Source organism: Taeniopygia guttata, chromosome 3 (genome assembly GCF_048771995.1).
Source record: "Taeniopygia guttata chromosome 3, bTaeGut7.mat, whole genome shotgun sequence".
Classification (NCBI taxonomy): Eukaryota; Metazoa; Chordata; class Aves; order Passeriformes; family Estrildidae; genus Taeniopygia; species Taeniopygia guttata.
This window is the reverse complement of record NC_133027.1, coordinates 87,996,061-88,020,253: the sequence shown is the minus strand read 5'-3', so window position 1 is coordinate 88,020,253 and position 24,193 is coordinate 87,996,061.

The window sequence follows — 24,193 nt, the reverse complement described above, 5'->3', positions numbered from 1 at the left end:
AAGGACCTCTTTGCACATAGATCATCTTGGCTACTGCCCAGGAGCTTCCCAAGAATATATTAGTGACCAAAATTACCCAGCAGCACTCATTATTAGTTCCCTCACAAGGGCTTCTCAAGAATATCTTCTTTTATAAGGATGCAGAAATAAGAATTGTTGATAAGAACTGTTGATGCCTCACTACTGTTAGTGTCCCTGGACTGAAGAAACCAGTGTACCTCTATTGTTGTTCTTTTGCTTTATTATTGAGCTGTAGCATCTGGAAGGATTGTTAAAAAAAAAAAAAAAAAAAAAAAAAAAAAAAGTAAATCCAGATGGATGGAATCCTGACAGGACAGGCTGAATGCATGGGCTTTAACAAGTGCCATGTCTGCACTGGAAACTGCAGTATGGCTTCCAGGGATCCAACCTGACCCTGAACTAAACTGTCCAGAAACAGGGAAAATTAGCCCATGGCAGATTCTCCTCAGGACTGCTGCAGCCAGGGAACTTCCAGGTTTCAGTCAAACAAGCTGGGCTTGCTTAAAACTAGTTCTTGTTTCCATTAATTGTATCTCAGGCTTCAGTAAAGATTAATCCAGTTCTGGTTTTCCTACTTCAGTCTAGGGAAAATACTCTGTGTGCTACAGGAAAAGCTTTATCAGTTGTGAATAACAAAGGCTAGGTGGGGCCAGTAATTTTTGTAGAGTTTCTGTAAGGGCTGCACACGCATCAGCAAATAGGAAAGAAAGGATGCTGAAATGGAAGGGGTTCATGTCTTGGGTCCATTCTCCATCTAAAAGGGAGGTTCAAACTGCATCAAAATACCAATAACTCTGCTTTGATACTACTGAGAATTATGTATGAGAAAAAGGGATGGGTTTAATTCTTTTGATATAATCTGTGAAGTTTAATTAGGTATCCAGTTTTAAATCCAGTTATGTTTGCATGTGGCTTTAGCACCTCCTCTTAATTTAAGAGGCCATGTGACCATGTTATTCTCTCGCAGACTGCCCTGCAAAAGGCCTGTAAAGTTGAAGTGCCCATCAGAAATATTCATACTTTTCTTTGTGACCATCTTTATTTTATTTCTGAAAATTTGTTTACTAACAATTTACAAAATGTGAGTGAGCTTCACTTAAAAAACCCAGAAAAATAGACAAACTTGAGTCAGCCAAACTGACTGTTCCTTCCTTTTTATCAGAACTGAACCTCGGGAGGTCTCCAAAGAGGTCTCTCCTGCTTTCGTACTTTACTGAAGAAATGTTGTACCTTGCATGTAATTCCAACTTGTGAGGATTTAAATTGCAGAGAGAGTGAACTAAACTGTCCAGTGTTCAGCCCCCTGTGCTGTTCCTGGTCCCAGTTTGTGTCCTTTTAGGCCTCACTAGGGTCACTTGCATATTGGTCATAAATGTGAATAATGAAGAGTTGGGATCCAGGCCTCTGAAATCCCAGAGCAAGGGCTATGTTTTCCTGCTGTGCAGTTCATGTTTCACTCTGAGTCATGCTTCAACAGGTTCAGCAGCTGTGCATGTTAAATTGTTCTACAGTGTCTTAGTTTGAAAAGACAGAAGTTTGTGAAGGAAGGCAAGAGCTTCTTGTGAAATGGAAAAGGTAAACCTCCTCCCTCTGAATTACTACAATTTTAAAATTAAAAGGCTCTTAGGTAAAGATATGGGAATGGGAATAAGAGTTCTTTACTAGGAAAAAAATAAATAAAAATTTAAACAAATGTAATTAGTACAAACAAAACTACTGACACAGTCAGAAACCTGACACCCTGAGGAGTCAGGGTGTTGGTAATAGTCCAGTTAAATGGTGGCTGTTCCTCCTGGAGGGGCAGATGAAATGCTGCTGAAGCGGTGATCTGTAGAAGGGTGTAGTTTTCTCTGAAGGTCTGGTGATAGAGTAGATGAGCCTGGTATTCCTCTGGGGATCCAGCGGGGAAGAAGCTGCTCCTCTGGGAATCCAGCAGAGAAGAAGCTGCTCCTCTGGGAATCCAGCAGGGAAGAAGGCTGCTCCTCTGGGAATCCAGCAAAGAGGCTGCCCTGGTGTCCCAGAAAATGCTGATTTTATACAGTTAAGAATGCTTGGCTCCTCCCTCTGGGTGGAGCATCTCACAATGGGATGATGTAACTTTACCAGTCATGCAGTGAGTCATTCAATGGCCCATTAACAGAAGATATCTCCCCAGAGAGAGACATTGTTTTTGGAAGAGATAAGAAAACTGCCCAACCTCCAACAGATGCCAAACAACACATGCTTATGTTACAAGCCAGGACATTATCCACCCCTTATTCTATTTCCATCTGCATCATAATGAAATATTACACCTAGTTCTCACTTAAGACCAAGTTTCCCTGTGGTACACAACTGATTTCTGTATTTTTCTGCATTACCCACTAAGTGTAAAGGGAGATGGAAAGGCAGAGTCTGAAATAAATCCAGGTTGATAAATACCAGCTGTGATAATTTTAGCTAGAATTAAAGCTTTGCATTTGAGTTTGTGCATGGTTTGGGACCACCATGGACAGTTGTTTCTCCAGTTTTGATTGCTGTTGTTTTGTATACCCACCTTTTGGTTGAAAGGAATTAGTCCCTTCCAAATTGGCAAGAACAATGTATGAATGTGTGGGCCTGGCCACCTCTGTTTAAATGCTTTGGCAGAGATGTTTGTGATAGCCCCCAGCTATAACTAAACTCCCACCCACCTTTTTGATTCTACTAGGATTCGATTCTGGGAATCACATCTGCATATTGGTGCTACCACTCTCTGTAGCAGCCAGGTACACAAGCACACACTGCACAAATTAATAATGCATCATGTGTTCAAGTTCAGCTTCCTCCTCTGAATTCCTCTGTCTCCTATTGTCACTTATCTGTATTATATATTTTATAATTGGGCAACTCATGCATAAAAGATCCTTATTGATCAGCCATGATGTGAAGAAGTGCTGTTCAGACTTGGCATGGGGTTAAGCCGAAGTTAAATCAAGGACAGGGCTGGCAAGTGTTCAGGCTCAGGCACCACAATGCTGAAATCTGCATTTATTCTAATCTGTTCAGATACAATTTCTGCAATGCAGCCAGTGGCTAAGGCTAACCTTAAATCCAAAGAATCCTTGGCTGTTGGTCTGTTTCCAAAGGCTTAATCCCTTTTGGTCTTGAATTTTTTTTGTTCCCCCTTGTGTCTCCACAGAATTGAATGGTATTTCTATGGCTATGTTAGTTTTCCTGAAGCAGTCCTTCAAATTACTTATGGATTATTGGTATTTGTGCACTTTTTTTTTTTTTAAAGTAATAATTTCCCTTAATACTACTTCTGCAGCAGTGTTTCAGCTGACATACAAGCACACTTGGAATTGCATCAGGGCTGCTCTGTGAGTCCAGAGGCAGGACCCAAGTGTGGTACAAGGCACTCCTCCAAAGAATCTGAGCTGAACACTCAGGCACTGCATTTCTCCCTGTGGTTGAAATCCAGCCCTGCCACACCACAGATCACCAGCTCAGTGAGTGTGATGCATTGTGTTACAAATGTTATGATGGGAACAAAGAGGGAGAAGTAAGAAACAAGCTTTGCTGCCCCAAATCCCCATCTGTGATCTCTCTAGGTAACCTGGCAATGCTTTATTTTATTTTAATAGGAGAAATCTTTAATAGGTAGAATCAGCTCTCTGTGGCTATGCGGCAAGACAGTTTATCCCTTTTTGCTCACTTTCTGCATAACGTTCTTGTGTTAGTCTGGAGAGAACAGCTGCCTTCTGTACTGGGGAGGAGGTTACCATGGGCAGATCAGGGGTGACCAGGTTCCTGACCTCATTTTCAGTGCCTTCATCTTCTAGCATCTGGTGATCAAAGTGCTGCAGGTGGGTATGCTTGCACTGTCTGCTTACATACAGGGTTGTAAAAAATGTTCAGATCACTAGTGATTTAGGGGCTTCAAATGCAAGAAACTCTACAAGGTCCATCTGAGTTAGAATTCTATTGAGGAGGTGATTCTCCCCTTCTACGCTGTTACTGTGAGATCCCACCTGGAATATTGTATACAGTTCTGGTGCCCCCAACATGAGAAGGACACGGAACTGCTAGAGAAAGTCCAAAGGAGGCAACAAAGCTGATAAAGGGACTGGAGCACTTCACCTGTGGAGACCTCCCAGCACCTTCCAGGATCTGCAGGAGCCTACAGGGAAGAGAGAGTGTGACTCTTCATCAGGATTTGGAGTGACAGGATGATAGGGAATGGCTTCAAACTGAAAGAGGGGAAATTTAGATACATGGAAGGAATTTGTCTCTGTGAGGTTGGTGAGGCCTTGGCACAAGTTGCCCAGAAAAGCTGTGGCTGCCCCATCCCTGGCAGAGTCCATGGCCAGGTTGGCCAGGGCTTGGTGCAACCTGGGATGGTAGAATGTGTCCCTGCCCATGGCAGGGAGTAGTACAAGATGATCTCTAAGATCCCTTCCAAACCAAAGCATTCTAGGATTCTCTGCAATTCTAATATTTATAGATTTATTTTGGGGACAACAAGATTCACCTTACCAGTTACATGCTCTTCCAGATAAAAAACAAAACAACCCAAAACCCAACCCTCTAAATACTCTAAGAATTTATTTTTTACTATCACCATGACAGTGTGTTATCCCCTTTGAGTTATTTCCTGAAAACAGCTGAATCATTTCTTGCTCAAAAGCTCGCCAAAATTTGCAGCCAATGGCATGGAAAATTTTGACACAGAGGTTTGTAAGAAGCTCAAGTCAGATTGTTTTAATGGGGAGTGGCAGGAATGCTCACAGTGTGGAAATCTGGAAGCCCAGAATGTAATCCACATATATATAAACAGAACTGTAATGTTAGATCATTCAGGGGAATAGAAGAGGAAAAACTTTTCTTCTGTTAAAGGAATGCAAAAGATTTTAAAGCAATCATTTTTTCACTGCTAGTGATTGTGTTCCTGCGAGTAAGCAAGGCCAGCACGTTAGATTTGCAAGTGTTAAGGAAATCTGACCTTTCCTGTAAATCTGAGGGAGATGACTGGCGTTGGTTTCGTCTGAAGTGTAGATGTGTATCTTAGGACGGCAGCTGGAAGCTTTTCTGGTTGTGGCAGACACTGTTTAGCCACAAGCTGAGGTTCCCTATCACATGCTCAGTGAGATTCTGCAGGACAAAGGCTGTGTAAATTGAATTACACTAACACCACCTGTGGATTCGGCGCTAGTACATTTGCATTACAAATGCCCTTACGGGGTGCATACTTTACACTCAGCAATTAGGCTTTCTTCTCAACGGTCTTGGTCCTTCATAAAAAAAGGGAAGTTTTTTTCTTTCCTGATGGACTTGCAAAGAAGAGCTGCTAATGAAGGACTGATGAATGGTCTGATTGTGTTGCTGTTTGTATAGGTTCACCTTCATTTGCATCAGTACCAGGCACAGATCCCAAGACTCATTTTTCACTTTTCAGTGCTCCTCTTCTTTGGCCCCTGCCTGCACTAGGACCAACCAAACAAGCACATTTATCTTTGCCTCTTGGAACACGGACTCAGAATATTTCCCTTCGCGCATCCCAGGGGCCTACACATGGTGGGATGGGACCTCTCCCCAGCATATCTGGCTTCTGTTGCAGGCTGATTTGGGAATCTGACAGCAGCTGGAGCGACACAAAATGTACTGGGAGCCGTCACGGCTTTCCCTCGGGAACACTTAATGCATCATCGCTAAGTGTGTCTCCATTTCCTGCTCCAAGGAATGGATCTCCTATTGAGTATCTTTTTCCAGTAGTTCCCACAGCGTGTTTGACACTGTAAAATTAGTCCCCATACCTCCCAGACCAGAGAAAGCTCACAGCATGTCAAATTGCTTACAGAACCCCTAAATGATCCAATCAAAACTGAGTCAATTCCACAAACAGTGGAGCAATCCCCCTCTTCCTCTAGGAGCAAACAAGTGCACACATGTTTGACAAGTGACTCTTCAGGTCTGGAGTTCTCTGGTTCTTCCTATTTTTCCTGTCATTTTGAAAACCTAGCAACTGCCAAAAAATAATTATTTTCTTTTTAAAGAAGGAAAAAAAAAAGAGAATGAAAGAATGTGGCCCTTTGTTTTCTATATCTGTTCAGGGAACAAGCTTCATTGATTGAATGCCTGGAAGAGGATAATGCAATCTCCCATTAGGCCTGTTTGCATCTTTTTCCAGGATGACAGTTTAAGTCTGCTGGCTACAGATGGCCTTTGACAACTGACAACACTCGCTGTTATGCCAGTGCATGACTTCATCTGTGTGACACTGCATGTGACTGCAGCTTTCTTCCTCTTTGCTTGCAGGAACTATTGTCCATTTCAAGAGCACCAGAAGAACAGGGGAAGTTTCCCCTGCCAGAATCAGAAGCCTAAAAATGCCTTCTAGGCACTGGAAAAACAGTATTGTTGGAGTATTGTTGTTTGCCTGGGGCTTTAACTGCCAAGTCTGAAGTTCAGAGGCCAAATCTGGTAAAGCTTCAATACTTTTTTGAATGGACATTTTCCAGTACTGGTAATGCCCACATGGGCATTTCAGAGTGTCCCATGCCCCAGAGTGCTTCCCAAAGGGACACCAAGCTCTGCAGCTTGTGCTGGAGGTGCAAAGGCTGCAGACCTGTGCTGGAATTTGGAGGAGTTTTTGTCTTCTCTGAATCTTGGCAACCTCAGGGACTGCTGCAACTTGAATGAATGAAGTCATCCATCATCTAGCAGTAACTGGAGTAGGTTGAACTCATTCCCATTCTGTCTTTTGCTTCAGAAGCAGGAAAAAATTAAGGCTTATATTCTAGACTTTTCTTTTTGCCACTTTTAAACACAGGTCACAATTTGATTTAAAGTTAGTAGCTATTGCCTTGTCCTAATTGTTATTATAACTGCTTGATCTAAACTTGGTTCTCAGGCCTGTTATAACACATGTAATTTACTACTGGCTTTTCTGAGGAAATGGGAAAATATTTTTATATTTTCTTCAACTTTTTTTTCTGTTTATTGCTTTAGACAAATAGAGAGCTGAGATAACAGAGTGGTGTGGTTCACATACAGTATATACAGCTGCTGTCAAAGTAGTCCATCATAGGCCTGGATTGGGGATGAAATTTAGCAAATATTGGGCCTCATATCAGAAGATGACAGCCAAAGAGTTAAATAGAGACAAAAATACTGGAAGTCATATTTTTCATCCCTTTTTAGTTGTATTGGAACTCAGGAAGCCTCCTCTGAACTATATGGCACAAGCATTTAAAAGTCTTCATATTAGTAATTCAGTTTCAGCAAAACAAAGTGTTTTCAATATCTGGGGAACAATGAAGAGTATATAGAATGACCTCAATTTCTTCAAAGATCACATTTCAATGATCCTGTCTTCACCATGGAGCCACATTCCTGTAAAAATGCCACTGCCATGAGGCTGTGAACCATAGGGAATAGGGAAATTAATGTGCTTAGCTGAAAATTTATTTTCTTTGAGTGATTATGTTGTTGAGTCTGTCAAAAACTGAGCAGCCCAGGAGGCAAATAGAAGCTGGCATCCCAGAAGTTGTTTGGTGTTAGTGAGGAGAGCCCTGCATCTGCAGAGCATGAGAAAATTCCATAACAGCGTCAAAAGGCAGTTTATTAAAATAAAATTTATCTGTCCTGGATAACTAAAATATCTTAATTAGAGGAGGGTTTAGGAAAAAAAACAACATTCTGAGAAGCTGATTCTCTCTCCATCTTGCAATCAGGCCAAATAAGCCCTTGTGAATTGAATAAGTCACAGAATAGGTCTGTGACTCTTCAGAGGATCACTTCTCCAAGTACCACTCATAAAATAATATGTTCCCCACATCCTGCTAAGATTGAGTGAGACAGATGCTGCAGATTTAACTTGGACACTTATCCCATCTGGTCAGATGGTAAAATAAGGGATGACAAAACAGAGGAATGACACTGGCAAAAAGAATTTCTAACCTAGTTCCTTTAGACATGCGGTGGACATGTTGGATGAGCAGTGAGGGTCACATCCAGCATGTTGGAAGTGCTGAGTTATAGTTCCTGTTCTGTTCTAAAATCCATCACCTCTTCTATCAGGCAGTGATTGATCTCTTCAAGCTGGCAGGCACATGGCCAGCTAAATGTCACCTCTACTGTGATGCTCCAACCACCCTCTTCACAGACTTAGCTACCAAAATATTTATGTTATTCTTACAGAGTCTCCTGATGCAAGACCACTTCTGAAAGATCTTAGATCAAACAAATTGATTGCTCCTTCTGCCCTTGGTTCTTGTAACAGTGGATGAATCTGCTTTCTTATTTTGAGACTTCAGAATGTGTGAATTTTCCCCTTGTTCAGGCTGATCTTTCTCTATCTGATGACGTGAAGTTGAGCCCTTGGAAAGGACAGGGAAGAATAGCAGCAGCTTGGCTCTGAGCAGTCAGTTTGGCTGGCAGTCTGGGAAAGAACACAGTCTGTTGATTGCAGTGATATAAATATTCAGGGCTGGATTGACAGTATGCAGGACAAGCCTGCTGGGAACAGTGAAATTGAGACATGACTTCTTTCCTTCTTTTGTGCTCCTTTGTGAAGGTATGAAGGGTGTCCAGCAACAAGTTTCTTTCCTTCCCCAAAATAAACTGTTAGAGGTCAAATGGAGCTGAGTGGCGAGGAGTTGGTGGTATTGTTTTCCACTTGGTTTCAAGTTCTGCAAACAAAGCTAGAGCTGGTAAGTGAATATTGCTTAGCCTGTGTGGCTGGATCTTCCCAAAAGTGCTGAGTCTCAAGGCTGTTCTTGCTTCTCAGCTAAAGAGGGGCTGTGTGAATGACAGAGAACTTTGGTGTTGGCTACATGGGGCTGTTTTATTGCTGTAGTTCACTCCATTACCTATCAGCTTGAGGGCTGATAAAAAAGATAATGAGTTTTGATGACAGTGAAGGAGCAGGTCTCAGTGGTAGTTAGGGGGCTGCATTTAAAATCTGATTAATGTCTGACATCAGTACTAAGGAATGTTATTTGTGGTCAAAAGAGATCAATTGTTCTATTCCAAGACATAACCATTAAGAAAAAAAAGCTTTAAATGGCTTTCTATTATGCTTGTTTCCTGAATGTTAAACTGATCATTATAGCCCTTTTTAACTTTTCCTCTCATGGATCAGGTAAAACCAGTATGATTATTCAGTAGTACTCATCATAACCAGGAGGGATGACTATGAGTGCTAAGCTAAAGAGCAGCAATCCTGCTTAACAACAGACCTAAAACTGCATCAGGTCTGGGATTTTTTCCAATAATGTAGCTAGGACCTTGAAGATTGTATTGTATACTGTAGTAATATTGTAACTGTATTGTGGAGTTGCATATGAAGCAGAACCATTTCGTTTCTGTACTTACCTTTATGGCCTTGATTTCTTCTCTTCCTCTGGGGCATTTTCCTGTACATAGCAGGAGCACACCTGAGATGGGCTCTGAAAATTGTTGTGTAATCTGTAGGCAAAGAGCATAGCAGGGGAAAGGTGTGAAAGGAAAACTACCAGATTGTGAAAGGGAACCAAGACTGACTTTCTGTATTGTTCTTATTGGCACATGCTGTTTCTGCTTCACATTCTTACGTTGCTGAGAAACCCTGTCATCTGCAAACAAAACCAGCTCCTGCAGGATGGAGTGTGTACAGAATGTAAAGAGGGAGGTTTCTGTAGGCAACCTACAAAAGCATGCCACGTTGCTTCCATGCACACAAAAAGTTCCTTACTTTTTGGTACCAGACAGGCACCTGTCTGCACTTAATGTATTTCATGTCAGGAAGTTTTTCTTGTCTCACATATTCTTAAGTAATAAATACAAAGCTGGTATTAAGTTATGCATTATGATCTAAAGCATTGGTCAATGTTGTATTGCAATTACAGCATGTGGAATTATAGCATGTAATTTTCAACAGGAACACCATCTCAGGGCTTGTGGCTATTTCTCCATACCCTTGAAAACACTGGGTTTTAGTACTAGATTTGGTAAATTCTTGCAGAGTATCTCTGATTCATATTTTATTGATGATAGAATTTGATCCTGTAGTATCTTTAATAGTTTGGTCTCTGTCCGTTTTTGTGTGTCCTGTCATCCCTTTATCTCAGGATGGAAAAAAAAGAGACTTAGTCGTGAATTCCTTTCTGAGCTGTTTCCCAGCATTTACCCACTGAGGGCCAACCCTGTCCTTGGATATTTAGAAGCGTAGCTCTAACTAGGAATAAATAAAAAATAAAATAAAATGTATTCCCAGTGGTGAAACAACTGAACATTTTCTCAGGCAAAAGCTGCTTAGCCAGACAGCCTGAGAGCAATGGCCTGGCTGCATTCGGGATTCCTACAGGAAGACACTCCTGGTCATGAAGCCTTGTCACCAGGAAGCTGGTGGTAGCAGATGGCAGTGCACAGGCTGGGCCAGGGGTCTCCTTACGTTCTGCATGGGACTTCTCTCCTTAATAGGGGAGTCAGAGTTGGGCTTTATGGGCTCTGACTAATGACTAAAAAGGGGAAAAGATGAAGAATTGGCTCCTTTGTGAATTTCCTTTCTTTCTTTCACCCATCTTCGACAGGCAGTAACCGGATTTTCTGTAGCTGCTGCATTTCCCTGGGAAAATGAGCAGGGTGTGTTTTTAGATGATTAGTCATTATCTGTAGGGTTTGTACTCAGCCCTTGCACTGCATCCCTGTGAGACCAAGGAGGCCTTTAAGTTTCCAAGTGGGAATTCCTGCTGGGATGTTGATGGGGAAAAAAAAAAAAGTATAAATTCTGTTCATGCTCAAGGCAGTAACAAGACCTGTCTGACTTCATGGCTTGTGACTAAAGCAGGCTCTGGGCAAGCATGTGACTACCTGGCTCTTCTTTAGGAGCTGCCTCTGTGCCACTAAACTTGTGTCAGCACCGTGGGGAGAGAAAAGACTCCATTGTCTCCATTGCCTCACCCCACCCTCTTGCCTTTTAGAGGGCTTCAGATTTCCAGATACTCATGTGTATGTTCGGACAGATTTAGGTGATAAGGTTAAGAAATGTAAATGTTTATCCTTCAGGCTTAGCATGTAGTTCCAACTTCCAGGAAAACTCTGGAGTAAATTCCCTGATGCCCCATGTTTGTGCTCTGCTTGCAGAGCTTGGCATGTTCCATGTCATAGTGTTTGTAGGAAGTGTGTTTGTTGGATCAGTATTTCACTGTTGCAGTCTTGAAAAAAGAATGAGGGTGATTCATGAGCTGAGAATACTGCTGTATGTATAGGGAAAAACCAAAATCAAACCTTTGTAATCAATGTATAATCCAACTAGAAAAAAGTGCTCTCTGTATTGGTATGTCTTAGGTGAGGCTGTAAGGCAGTGAAAGAAAAACCTTTAATTCAGGCAAGCTTTTTTCAAAGCTGAATAATCTGAGAATATTTGGGCTTTTTTTCAGAGTACATAGAGTCCCCAGACAGATGCAGACATCAACTTCTTCCAAAAACCCAATATGGTTATGCCACTGCTCTGTGCTGAAATAGATTGCAGAGGTTATTTAGTGGGGATTCCCACTTAGGTGTTTGTGGGAAGAAATGACCTAGTGCTGGGTCATGGCAGGTGAAAATGCATGGAGCACAATCGGGGCTGGAAAAGAGAAACCTCTTTCATAGATGGGGAAATGTACAGATAATTTAGGCTACAGATTTTGACTTAGGACACTTGAAATATTTCAGAGAACTTTACACAGCATGTTCCTTAGAGCTGAGTGATATCCTCATGTTTCTAGGACTTTTCACTGTCATCTCACTTGGCACTGAGCAAGAGATCCAGTCTTAAAACAATTAATTGACTTGGTTTAAGCAGGTAACACATGGAGACAAATGGTACATTTACAAAGGAAGGTGAGTGGCAGATAGAAAGTGGATTCCGCTGTTTATTATTCTGAGAGTAAGCCAGAAAGAACAGTAAAGCCTGTTACATTTTAGAGTAGTGTCTTTTGTGTGTCTGCAAGATAAGGAAATCAAGCCATGAGGATTTAATGTCTGTGGAATTCAGGCAAAAGGTTCCCCAAGGAGTTGGGGTATTCTGAAGACTAAGGCTGGGGGACAAGTTTTGCTGTCACCTCACAGGTCTATGTCTCCTTTAGTAGTCACCAGTGAATTTTATCACTGTTTCATCAAATTAAAAAAGAAATCAAAATATATTTTTGTTTAAAAACCATAAAAAGATTAGAGGGTTTGAAGGAAACCAGCATAGAAAGATGGAAATAACTATATTTCTCAAAAGAGGAAGGGAATGAAGGCAGAGTGTTGAGGTGAGGTATGTATGACAGGAGGATGTATGATCTGAGAAGAGGCTACACCAGGCGCACTCCGGTGGCCTTTGCTCTGCTGGCATTTACAGTCAGTGGTTCTGCTTCCCCACAGGAAACAAAGGCAAGCCTAAAAAACACAGACAACTCCAGGAGGCAGTTACTCAGCTTGCCTAAACGACACAGGGTAATTAACATAATTGGCATCTCCTTGTTTATGGTAGCTGAGGATCTGGCCAAAATAAGTGCTGTGTGTAGAACAATTGTAATGTACCTTCAATTCACAAAAAATTAGAAACACTTGTAATTGCTGGTATAGCCTGTCAATAACCAAAACAGACTCAGTCATTCATGTCTGTTTGAACTCCACCTGGAAGAAGCAATAGCAGATTTTCTGACTCAAGTATGTAAAATGAAGGCTTTTGCTTAGCCATGAAACATTTGGATGTGATAGATCACCCACACTTTGATAACACAAATAGTGAAGTGGTAAAGTGCTCTTAGTACCCTACTAATTGGTTACAATGGAAGTAAATTACCTTGGTTGAAAATTGCTTAATAGGCAACTTGAGATAGGTTTCCTTTGTTTGAGAGGTTGTTTAGGTGTTTATTGTACTGTACAGATAACAGAGTTTTGGTGAAAAGTTTTTAGCCTAAGTCAAAAGCACAAGATCAAATTTCTAGAAGAAAAAGCAGTCTGTTTCTGACAGGCTTTAATTGCATTTTGGAACAAGAAAAGGACAAAAATTATCTGTCTGCTGTTGTGTGCCAGGTTGGAGTTCACTTTGCATGCCCAGCACTAGAAATGCATGGCTGATAAGCTGATGCACTTTTTATCTACTTTGGAGCCTGACTGACATCTCCAAACACTGTTGTATCTAAACAGCTTGAATATGTGACCTCATTCCTTAAATACCATCACTTGAACAGTTCTTGTTGCTAAAATAAAAGCAGTGGCATTGCTGTGTTGTGAAAGCTCCCCCAGCCCTCTGACAGGTGCACAACAAACCACACCTCCATTTACTATGATAAAAAGGTTCATTTGTAGCCATTCCAGCTTACCTGCAGCGAAGGCACCACGCGGGGTTTGTCACTCTCTTTATGTTAACCTGTGACTGGCACAGAAATTCAGGCACACAGAAAAGGACTTGGGAACAGTTCCCAAGAACAATAATCCCAGAAAGGTGAAGTGGCTTTGTTTTGTTTTCTTAGGCTGACAAGTAGTTTAAGGACTCACTAAACTGAGGGAAGATTGGAGTTGAGCCAAGCTTTCCAGAAAAGAGGCCAGGATCAGCTTTTCCCTTTTATGCTGATTTTTAATGCTCAGAAACAAGCCCTCTGCATTGCAGGCCTGTGTCAGTACTTTGTAAATATAACTAGAGTTTTAAAAACACAAGCTATGCCCTCCATTCAAACACAACCACATGTTTTTCTGCAAACAGTGTCTGTTAAAAAAGCCTAAAATTTTCATCTCTGAAGACTATTTCTGTGGGAGAGTTGAGGTGTACATCCTCTGCAAAGTAAATAAAAAAGAAAAAATATTATTCTTTTAATAAACATACTTATTGCTTGATCCCTTTTTGTTTGGTGCTGAAAATCTCCAAACAGAAGTCACTACTTTTAATCTTTTCATCCAGTGATAGGAACTGCCATCAGAGTTAGTGTCTGGTTGTCTGTCATCTGCTTCTCAAAGCTCAGTATTGTTTTGGTAAGGGAAGACTGAGTGAAAATGACAACTGCAATTTGCATTTTAATTTACAGCAACCAGATTCACATTTACTTAGAAATAAAGGCCTTCCATGTAGCTTTGGACACCAAACCTGTGTTTGGGGGAAAAAAGGGTAAAAACTCTCATGTAACTGGTGATCACAGCAGGTTGGACGTGTCTGCAGGGGAAAGCCAGCCAGTGCTGCTGACTTGCCAATTGCCTGGGCACTCCTGGTACCTGCTGGTGGGACAGGGAGGCCTCAGGTGAGCCTGAGTTTGGCACTTGGAAGGTGAGGGAGTTGCTTCTGTAGGGAAAGCACTCGGTGGCAACTCCACAAGGCTCTAAAGGTCGAGAGGAAGCAAGGGCCAATATTGAATGTGGCTGGCAACCAGGGTAACTAAGCCTCTAACGGAGTTATGTGCTTACTGTGCCTGCTGCCAGCAAAACTCCTGCCAACATCTTTTTGTAGCAGATGAAATCTATTAATTCTGCATGCGTACACAGCAGCAGAGAGGGTCTGACATCACGCTGGCCTCCATGGAACAAAACACTGACATGAGGAAGGGCAGGCACATCCCAAAGTGGCAAGGAAGTGGATTGGCAATGTTCCCAAAAAGCAAGGAGAAGCATCTCACTCCCATAAAGGCACTGGCTGTGTGCTGGTCCCTAGGGTTGAGAAGGAGCACTGTGAGATGTTGTAAAGGGAGCACAGTTTAAGGATATCTAGAGATCACAGGCATTTTCTCTACTCGTACTGCGATAATTTGCAGACTTCTTAACATTCTGCTTACAGAAGACTCAGGTGCACTGACGATGCACAGAAGTGGCAGATGGAATCCTGGTAATGATTTTTAATTACATCTTTCTGATACTTGGCATATGAATGAAATTTAGGCTTCCTGATGGTTTTATTAGATCCATAAGTGAAAGATTTACAGACTGAAGGAAAGAGCTGAAAATAGGGCTGTGAGGAGATCCATAACGAGTGATTTAATGAAGTAGTTAATCCACTGTAGAACACAAATTGTTTTTAATTGGAAACGTTGGACAGTTTAATCTTTTTATCAAATGTTCAGAGGAAATCAAATACCCTGTTGTATAAAAAGCAGCTGGGACACAGGGAGAATGGCCCTTATATCAGTGCTCTGTAAGAGGTCAATGACAATTTTAATTGATGCTATTTCAGTTCTTGTGGTATGGCGGTAACAAGAATAGAAATATCTGAACTGCTTGTTCTTAGAAATATGTAGACGTTATCCAGGAGAATTTTCAGCTTAGAATCAAGTACAAGGATTAGATGAAATCTGCAAATACAAAAAAATGGGTGCAGTTAAAGATCAGTTTGTGACTACATCCCATTCCATTAATTTCTGAAAAGTACATGAAGTGGCAACATTCACTTATTTTCAAAGACACAGTTAGCAGTGTGGCCAGATATTACTAAAAATGCATCTTGTACAAAACCTAGTATTACAGTGCTAGAAAAAAGTTTTTAAACAATTGCTTTTAAACATTTTCTTGATTTTTTTTTTTTTAACTTTGCAAAGTCCTTTTTATGCTTCTTTCTTTGTCAGCCTGACAGCACAGCATGGTCCTACTAAATCCATCTCTTTGTTGTCATTGTTGCATACAATCCCAAACAGAAACTAAAGGAGTAGGAATATGGGCTCAAGTTGGAATAATAGAAGTATTCCCAGCTTGGTTTTACTTTTTTCAAATACACAGAGGAAGATTGCTGGATCCATTAGAGACAGTAACAAGAAACAGAATGTAACTAATTTTGAAGGTAGGGTATTTCTAAAGTTTATCTGTCAAAAGACCTACATTCATTCATTCATTAAAAAAAAAAAAAAAAAGAAAATCTTTGGTCTTTGCTATGGGCTGAAAGATGTAGTAGGGTATTAGGAGATGGTTTTTGGCTCTGCACTAAACATCTGGAAGGTGGACTTTGTGAATGACACAGGGGGAGTTCATATCAGCCCTTAGCTTGGAGTGTTGTTCTGCTGGTACTATGCTCTTCATGTAGCCCATGTTTCATGTGGCTCATCTCAAACACCTTCAGCCTGAGTGCAGCAGCCAGGGGCTGAGCTCACACCAGGCCCCAGCAGAAGGGTTCTACTGCAGCAGCCTGAATCCATACAAGCTGAGTCTCATCCAATAGCTCATTGCTGATGAAACTTGGATCTGATTTTAGTGACAATATATATAACATGAATTCTCTAGAGGTAATCTTTACCCAGGCTGGTAAAAATTAAGAGTTGCTTCCCTTTTCCCAGAAGCAAATATACCTTTTCATGGTTTCACACATTCCTGGGGTTACCTTTTGAACATGTTTACCAATGTTATTAATGTGTAAAGCTATGTTGTGCATTCTTAGAAGGAGGTTGTTCTCCTTCCACTGCAGAGCTGTGCAGAAAAGCTCTCTCTGGAGAACCAAGAGGGAGATGATTTCTCTGCCCTGCTTCATGCCCCAAAAGTGGTCCCTAATCCACAGCTCCAACCATTGCAGCAGGGCTTCATATCAGTCCTCGTGGCACTTCCAACCCTTGTGAGCACTGGGCATTGTATCAATACTGGTAACTGTGTTAAGATAACACCAACTTTCTGTGTATCCTTTGTTTCCTGCTTGCTTTCCCAGACTCTTGTTATTTTGGCTCACTTGTGTTTCTCCCTTGGTCCCAGTAGTCCCTGGGTTTGTGGCTGAGCTGTCACTCCTGTACACACCCAGAAGCAGAAATGCTGAGCTGAGCAGCTGCATCTCTTCAACTGTATATTTCCAGGTCTGAACACCTTTTGCTTTTTTTTCCTCAACTCCATTGTGCTTTCAAAGTGTTAGATGTAATCCTTCCAAATAGCATTAATCACATTAAAGGTTTAATCATAGTAATGGTTTTGCTTATTACTGTTATTATACATTCAAATGTATTTTCAGCTTTTATTTGGGGGTGGGGTTTTTTGCTTAATAGTTGATTGAAGGTGCATTCTTGGTCTACAAGAAATTTAATCTGAGTGATAGTCATACATGAAGAAACTCAAATGTGTTATTATTCAATAAATGAATGTGTGTCTGTTTCAGAGTATTGTCTCAGGGTAGCACCTTCCTATTTTTGGTATCTTTTTACAACTGGAACAGGCAGAATGGAAGGTCAGGCTATGAAGTCAGTGCTGGCCATACAGAGAGCAGTGTAATCTCTTGATTTATTTTGCACCAGATTTTAGTTCTCTTACCTTCAGATACCCATAAGCAACTCCATTTTACTGTAGTAACACTTAATACACATCCCTGAGAGAAAAATTGGTTCTCAGAAATAAATTTTGAATAAAAAGGTAAGTAGAGAAAATATAGATTAATTGTATACCTAAAATAACAGAACTGACTCAAACTGTAGATACATTCAGTGCAGCAAGGGAACCTGAAATTAGAATTTTTTTCTTTTGTTGTCTGCCTCATCTGGTTTTCTGCTTGTAATGAGGGCTTTATGCTCTTTTCTTTCTCTGTCTTCTTTTCAAATAAAACTGAATCAAACTATTAATACATTCAGTACAGCAAGGTAACCTGAAATTACACTTTTCACTGTTTCTTTGACTCATCTATTTTTGTGCTAGAAAAGGGGATTTCTTGCCCTTTCCCTTTTGTCTTCATCTGTTGCATTTTCTATATATTAGGCTCATGATTCATTTCACTCTTTTCTCCTAACTCTCTCATGTCTGGCCACAGGCCACTTTTCTAAAACCCCAGGGATACAGATTCCATTTTGTTCTGCTTTCTTCTTTCTCCACCTGCTGCTGACTGACTCTGCTTGGCTTGTCCTCCCATCCCAAAACTTGCTCAGCGACCAGCACAGCTTCTATCCACAACTTCCATCCACAACTTCCCACCTTCCCCATTTGCCATTTCAATCTCTCTCCCATGTAATCATTGCTGAGGAGCCCCAAAACTCCCAGCTCCAGTGCTGGTTGCTCTGCTGGAGAAAATGACTTTATTCAGGCACATGGGCGGGAACTGCCAGCTCTTCTCCATGCTGGCTCTGTTAGTTGGCCAGGATTTTTGGGAGAGAAGCATACAGCTCATGACAGGGCTAGAGTTTCTGTGGAGAACACAAATACATGCAGCAATCATGTGGGTTCCTTATCCAGGTATTGCCAAACCACAAACCCACCTATCCTGTCCAATCCCATGTGATGTTGCCCTGGGTGACACAGCTACAAACACATATATCCCACACATCTGTGTGCTGCCAAGGCTCAGACAGGATTTTAGACCAAACCAATCCTGTGCTGACACGACACAACAAATGACAATGAAATTGGTCTTTGTATCATGTTGGACAGTCTTATGGTTCAGTTTCTGCTTCATGGGCAGAATGACTCCTCTGAAGTTTGCCAGTGTGGGTTAGCAGGTTCAGCAGTCCTCCCAGCTGATGGGTCTGCTCTGGCTGCCCAGTGGGGAGAAATCTGATTGGAAAATATTTGAAAAAGCCCCTAGTGGCAGAAGGTATTTATAGCCCCTCACAGCTTCAGGGGCTGCCTTCGGCGCTGTGGGCTCATGGTGCTGCACTCTGTAAATCACAGATTATGGGGGCTTTGCCTTAGGAGCTTACAGCTGAGGAGGGCTCACAGGAGTGTATGCCATTACCTGTCAGAGAACAGATAGTCCCTGGATATGGAGCTAAACTTAATACTATGGGATGTTGTTCTGAGCTCTCTTTGATTTTCTCAGAGCACGTATATCTTTCCTTACTTGTTCTAGACTTGTCTTGCAAATCCCAAACATCTGGAAGAGAAAACAACTACCCAAGAATGGGACGTGGAAAAGCTGACTGCTCTTTTTCCACTGACCCCTTTGGTTTGTTGTTGCCTCAGTTTTCCAAAACACCCCTACGCAACACATCTTTCATCCACCTGTTGTATTGAGCTTTGTGAACTGTGTGTAGGAGGAATTGACTTCATAACGTGCCAACATTGTGTAACACACTGAGCCTTGGTACTTGACTAGGGAGCCTGAGCATTCCAGAGAGTAAACTGGAGTTTATATAATTAGTGTTCAACTGCCAGTCTGATCAATTTGGATTTTTGGGTTCACATTTTGGATATGCATTTATCCATACATCCATATATATGCCACATACAATTATAAATGCAAAAATACTTAGACTGAAGAAATATCTATAATTTGAACTAAAATTTCTAAGCAGAGAGGAAAAAAATCCCTAACACAATGTATTAAAACATACATATTAGTGAGAATGCAATAAAAATTTAAATATCATCCAGTTGCCATAAAATGATCTAAAACTAAACCAATGTATCATATACTGTGTATTTATATGGCAGCACCTGATTTCTTTGTCAAAGCGGTTTAAATAGTTATTGCTATTTCTGAAAAATATGAGTGCTGACATCCTATGCTATTTTTAGGAATAATATGTTTATCTTTATTTAGTTGCACTTAGATGGATGCTATATGGAGAAGTAAGAATTACCCAGTCCTGGGCTGTTTTAGTCTGGGGGAACTAAAGTTAATGGTTTGTGATGGTGCCAGTGCTGACTTTTCTGTTCTGTGGGTCAGCAGCTGGAGGTCTGGTCCATTTTGGAATCTCTTTTTGTTGCTCCCAGCTGTCTTCCCTCTTATCCCATAGTGGGATACATAAATTACTTTTACAAGTTCAGCATTCTGGAGCAGTCATAAAAGTGGATTTTAAAGGGGGTAAAAAATTCTCAGATGAGGGAAGAGAGGCTGATTCTTCCAGGGTAGTAACTATCGCTCATCTCATGGAAAAGCCAGGATGGAATATTACACTCAGTTGACATAGAAAGCATATCCTTTGTGGTGCCTTACAATTATTCTTTTTTATATACTCTTGAAGAAAAAGAAAGGATACTTTGCTTCAAAGAAGCATTCAATACAACAATTGAACATCAGTATGAAGTTCCAAGCTATAAGAAAGACTAAACCAGGTCATACGAGCAGAACATGAGGGAAGTGATGATCTGCTGAGGGGCTTTGGCTGCAAGTGGACTAAATCTGAGGATTCTGAGACAAAAATAGAAGGTAAGTATGACACTTCCATAAGTACTGCAAAGACACCACATGAGTGATCATAGGTACATTTGACCATCACATCAGATACATGAGCACCATGAAGTATCAAGAAACTGCCTAAATATAATCAGGGATCACCAGTTATTGAGCAAAATGGAGGAACTTTTAGATGTAACTAATAGGACCAAGGAGATTGTCTTCTCATCCAAGGAATGTATTTGAAATGCCAATCAATAGGCCTTTGAGTCTCCGCTTTTTTACTAGGAGGCCTACAAAACAGTTCTACACTGTAAGAAACACAATGTGTTAAAAGAACAAGTAAAATTGACATGAATTCTGTGGCAGCCTAAAAGGGATCATATATCTGTGTGTCTTGTTCCAGTCTAGGTAGAAAACTGCTGCTGATGTAGTGTCCAAAAACTGCTCAGGGAGATTGCCTTTACAGCCCACTGCAGAGTTGAAGAATTATTTGATTATAAGATTTACACTTCCCTGAAAGTGTTCAAGGTTGATCTTGAAACAGTTTATTCTAGTGAAAGGTATCCCTGCCCATGGAATGTGGGGACAGGGAGGGAGAGAAATGAAATGGTCTTGAATGTCCATTCCAGCCAAAATCTTTTTATGATCCCATGATCTTATTCTTTTAAGCAACTGTCATTTACAATAATTCTGTTGAATCAATTTACTTGGATAACTCTTAAAGAAAGAGTGCTGTTCTAAATTCTGATTTTATTTTCAAAAAGTTCAAGTGGGTAAAATTGAATGAGAAACAAATAACATACAACTAACTGCCTTTAAACCGAACTGATTGTTTTTTGGTTTTTTTTTTATTATTATTTACCCAGGCATTTCTCCCCAGCATATGGTCAGGTTATTTCCAGGCTCATATATTAAAACTTACACTGTTTAGCAACCTGATTCTACCTGATGGAATAAATCCAGTAAATCTTAGCTAACAGCCTGTGCTGAAGTAATAATTTGAGCAGATGTTACATGTCATTCAAGTAGTTAGATTTTAGTGAAATACATTAATTTTTCATAAGTTACAATGAGAAGAGTAAAAAATATATTTGCAGTGAAAGAAAAAGCATTGAAAATAGTTTAATGTAAGGAATACCTGCCAAACATCATGCTCTAGAAATCTGAAGAACTTTGTTTTTCTTTTAGGACTAAAGTAGCCCTGTGCCACTTCTTTTCCATGTGCTGTTTTCTCAGTATCTTTTCCTTTCATTTCTGCTCCTTCTTACAGGATATATCAGAAAGACTTTAGCCTTCAGAATTCCTTTTTTTCCCATGCCAACACTGTGGTTGCATTTAGGTAGTCTGTCACCACTGGCATGACTCACCTAGAATACATCCTGATCTACACCAGTCAGAAACTAGTTCCAAACCAGTTAAACAAGCAAATTCAAGTTTCCTATAGCTCCAGGTCTTACACTGTTTGCATCTCTATCCTGGAATACCTTCAGTTGTTCTCACATCTCTCATCCACCTTTTTGGTTTTGCCATCTGGTTAAATGACAGACAGGCTTGCAAAAACTACTTATATATAAACCAGTGGAATGGAGAACCACCAGGTTCTCCTGGCGCCCCCTGCACAGGAGAGCTCATCAGCTCTCTCTAACTTAGCCAGCTGCTGGTTTCTACAAAACTATCAGGAAATCAATATCCTTGAATCTTCTGCCACTGCCATAGTTAACTAAAATTTGCCCAAAGTGTTCAAAAGCTGGGATATTTTAGCTGGGGAAAGGTGAGGGAGGTAAAGGGCTTCAATGTATGACCAGCTGGATGTGATACTGAGAAAGCAGGGAAGTCATGTTGGACATTTCTTAGCTGTCCTATCTTTGTCTGACCCAGATAAAAGGAAGAGCTCCCTAAATACTCTAAGAAAGAAGCCTCAGTCCTGGTAGTGTTTTTCAAAGCTGCCCTACATTCTATCCCCAGAAGTCAGAAATGCTCTGTGGCCCCAAGTACCACCATGACCCAGGTGAAGACTCTGGCTGCTATAGCCTGCTAAAGGCATTTGCAAGGGACAAGTTGTTAAGAAGTGAGCAAAGTTCTGGAAAACAGCAGCTCTTCCTTTCAAATGTGAGTTCAGATCAATGTGCTGCTCCCTCTGCACACTTTGCCTGTATAGTTAAGTTTCCTAATTCCAATAGTGATGCCATCAACCTTGTCTCCAATAATGGTGAAAATGTTGCCCCCATCAATCTGTTTGTTTTCTCCTTGGCCACATTTGGCAGCCAAGGGTTGGTTACCAGGCTGTTTCTTTCCTAAGTGGGTCAATATCAATGCTGATAAAAAGCATTCCCTTTACAAAGCAAACCAGTTTAAATTCCAATTTATTATAACTGTAATAAATCCCTAAGTTTTAAAAAAGCTCCTAAAGTAATGTACATAAAATGCCATGATTTCAGAGTGCTCATTCTTGCTGTTTTAAGTTCTAGTCACTGAGTGAGTGGCATCACTAGCTCAGTACCTGGAGTCAGCATATGGAGGTGATTTAAAATAAAAATTAGGAGGGGGGAACATGAATTAGAAAAAGTAATTGATACTATCTGGAGCTGTTTGTCAATAGAGAATGGATTTTTTTTTTTTTTTTTTTTGTCTAGATCCAATGGAACTGATGGCCCTTATGTTCCTCGAGAGTGTTATGGCCAAACTGGTAAGTGAATAATTTAATTGTATTTCTTAAAAGTGTGAGGGGCTGACAAGTAGTGACATTAAACCTAATGTGGGGAATTACATGTATTCTGAGAATGAGAAAATTCTGGGGGTGTCAGTAAGACATAAAATTAATTGTATTTTCCTTTAAGTAAGACCAAAGCTGTTCTTTCTGAGATAAAGAGTAATCAGACCAAATTACCATTAACAGTGGATCCCTGTGCAGCTTTAGTGAGGTAAGTTATCCATGTCATAGTCTCATTTACTGGAGAGTATTGTCATTGTTTTAGTTCCCTTCAAATGTTACATATTTTATTGATGAACAAATGTGTTCTTGTTCACTGTTTTAAAGCTGATGTGTGCCATCATTTTAATGGCACACATCAGCTTTGGTCCCTCTGAATGACAGCTTACAGAGACCAGAAATTACCTGGATGTAGGAATTTAAAGCTACAGCTAATGGCAACTTTTCACTGGTGGCACTTGGTGTCTTTTAGAGCTCTCCTGAAACTGCTCTCGTTCATGCAGATGGATGGGCTCAGCATCTGGCTGGCTGAAGGAAGTTCTACAGGGTGTATTGTGACAGGTCTGAATCAGAGTACTGTATATTGACATGGTTAGTGGGACATTTACTGTAGAAATGAATGTGTTTGATTCCAATCAAATAATTTCAGAAAAATAAGTTCTTGGAACACTAAAGAATATAACAGGTTAGAAAAGTTATCATTAAGAAAATGTTATTTATAGTAGAGGACAAGGAAGGCCCCACAGAAGTGTCTGATAAACCCAACTCAGTTACCATCAAGAGATGGAAATCCCTTTGTTCTATTGTTTTCACACTTTCCCCCCTCCATATGCTGCATTTGTATTAATAAACTAAGCAGTGTTTTTTTCACAATATGCCACTGCTGATCTTGAAAAGAAGTACACCAGGCGTTCAAGCGAAGACAAACCTGTGAGGCAAATCTGCTCGATTCAGCACTGGCATAATCTGAAAACAAAGAATTGCAGAGTTTTATCCTTCCAGAGATAAAGACATTATGTCTGAAACCTGGGAAATTGTCCTTAAAGCTTAAAAGGAGGGACTGAAATCCAGCCACCCTCACAATTTTAAATCCGTCCTTTAAAATCGCTATCGGAGACCAAATGTGGGTTTTTTTCTGTTGGATCCTGCTGTGAAGTGACAGTACTGCATTTGTCCAACCATCATTATTATCTTAGTCCATGATCTGCTGTGATATCATATTACTTCTGTGTAACATACAGCAGAAGGTCAGAGTGGACTGACAAAATCCCACCGGTACGTAACCACTGGCAGCACTGCTGTGGAAATTCAGAAACATCCCCACTGGGGTTTCTCTCTTTCCTTCCTAACTTTGCTATAAGAAAACAGCTCATGAAAACTAAGTTTTCACTAAGTTCTAAGTAAAATAAATTGCTGAATATCTCCAAAATACTCCTACTTGTTGACAATCTTCCTAGCAGAATTGTAAAATACTTTTCTAAAGAGCTAAAGCATGT